Source organism: Lutra lutra, chromosome 8 (genome assembly GCF_902655055.1).
Source record: "Lutra lutra chromosome 8, mLutLut1.2, whole genome shotgun sequence".
Classification (NCBI taxonomy): domain Eukaryota; kingdom Metazoa; phylum Chordata; class Mammalia; order Carnivora; family Mustelidae; genus Lutra; species Lutra lutra.
This window is the reverse complement of record NC_062285.1, coordinates 78,325,487-78,327,767: the sequence shown is the minus strand read 5'-3', so window position 1 is coordinate 78,327,767 and position 2,281 is coordinate 78,325,487. Positions and strand designations below refer to the sequence as shown.

Here is a 2,281-nt window from a genome sequence, read left to right as displayed (position 1 = left end):
CACAAAGAAATGGAAAAATGTTCCATGCTCCTGGATTGGAAGAATAAATATTGTGAAAATGTCTATGCTACCTAAAGCAATCTACACATTTAATGCAATTCCTATCAAAGTACCATCCATTTTTTTCAAAGAAATGGAACAAATAATCCTAAAATTTATATGGAACCAGAAAAGACCTCGAATAGCCAAAGGAATGTTGAAAAAGAAAGCCAAAGTTGGTGGCATCACAATCCCGGACTTCAAGTTCTATTACAAAGCTGTCATCATCAAGACAGCATGGTACTGGCACAAAAACAGACACATAGATCAATGGAACAGAATAGAGAACCCAGAAGTTGACCCTCAACTCTATGGTCAACTCATCTTCGACAAAGCAGGAAAGAATGTCCAATGGAAAAAAGACAGCCTCTTCAATAAATGGTGTTGGGAAAATTGGACAGCCACATGCAGAAAAATGAAACTGGATCATTTCCTTACACCAACACACGAAAATAGACTCAAAGTGGATGAAGGACCTCAATGTGAGAAAGGAATCCATCAAAATCCTCGAGGAGAACACAGGCAGCAACCTCTTCGACCTCAGCCGCAGCAACATCTTCCTAGGAACATCGCCAAAGGCAAGGGAAGCAAGGGCAAAAATGAACTATTGGGATTTTATCAAGATCAAAAGCTTTTGCACAGCAAAGGAAACAGTTAACAAAACCAAAAGACAACTGACAGAATGGGAGAAGATATTTGCAAATGACATATCAGATAAAGGGCTAGTGTCCAAAATCTATAAAGAACTTAGCAAACTCAACACCCAAAGAACAAAGAATCCAATCAAGAAATGGGCAGAGGACATGAACAGACATTTCTGCAAAGAAGACATCCAGATGGCCAACAGACACATGAAAAAGTGCTCCACATCACTCGGCATCAGGGAAATACAAATCAAAACCACCATGAGATATCACCTCACACCAGTCAGAATGGCTAAAATTAACAAGTCAGGAAATGACAGATGCTGGCGAGGATGCAGAGAAAGGGGAACCCTCCTACACTGTTGGTGGGAATGCAAGCTGGTGCAACCACTCTGGAAAATAGCATGGAGGTTCCTCAAAATGTTGAAAATAGAACTACCCTATGACCCAGCAATTACACTGCTGGGTATTTACACTAAAGATACAAACGTAGTGATCCGAAGGGGCACGTGCACCCGAATGTTTATAGCAGCAATGTCTACAATAGCCAAACTATGGAAAGAACCTAGATGTCCATCAACAGACGAATGGATAAAGAAGATGTGGTATATATACACAATGGAATACTATGCAGCCATCAAAAGAAATGAAATCTTGCCATTTGCGACGACGTGGATGGAACTAGAGGGTATCATGCTTAGCGAAATAAGTCAATCAGAGAAAGACAACTATCATATGATTTCCCTGATATGAGGGAGAGGAGATGCAACATGGAGGGTTAAGGGGGTAGGAGAAGAGTAAATGAAACAAGATGGGATTGGGAGGGAGAGAAACCATAAGTGACTCTTAATCTCACAAGACAAACTGAGGGTTGATGGGGGGAGGGGGGTTGGGAGAGGGGGGGTGGGATTATGGACATTGAGGAGGGTATGTGCTATGGTGAGTGCTGTGAAGTGTGTAAACCTGGTGATTCACAGACCTGTACCCCTGGGGATAAAAATATATTGTATGTTTATAAAAAATAAAATTTAAAAAAAATGCCACTTTAAAAAAAAAAGATTGCAAGCTATCACATTAATAAATTCATAATGGTTACATGTTGAAATGATAAAAAAAAAAACTCCAGATGTAATGCTCACTTTGGCAGCACACATACTAAAATTAGAAAGATACAGAGAAGATTATGGCTCCTGTGCAAGGATGACATTCGAAACTCTAGATGTAGATGATTTTACTGGTGTAGTGTACTGATTTCACTATGAGTGAAAGAAGAAATAATGCCAATCTTACATAAGTTCTTCCATAGAATAGAAAAAACAAGCAATTCACCAACTCCCAACTTGTTTTATGACCCAGCAAAACTCTGACACTAAAACCTGAAAATAACTAAGAAAGGAAAATATGGGCCAACATTTCTTATGAATACAAATATGAATATATTAAATAAAACCTTAGCCAACAGAATCGAGTTTTATATAAAAAGGATGATACACCAAAACCAAATGAAGTTACCCTGAAAATAACCAATATAATTCACCTAATTAGTGAACAAGGGAGATAAACCATGTGCTTACTTCAACAAACACAGAAAACATATT

The 2,281-nt window shown here is 38.5% G+C and overlaps 1 non-coding gene across 1 annotated transcript; it reads left to right on the top strand.

The window, feature by feature from the left end:
• Positions 1-1,814: 1,814 nt before the first annotated feature.
• LOC125108094 (U6 spliceosomal RNA) lies at positions 1,815-1,919 on the top strand. The gene has a single exon (XR_007129781.1). It is a non-coding gene; the product is annotated as a U6 spliceosomal RNA (small nuclear RNA).
• The last annotated feature ends 362 nt before the right edge of the window (positions 1,920-2,281 follow it).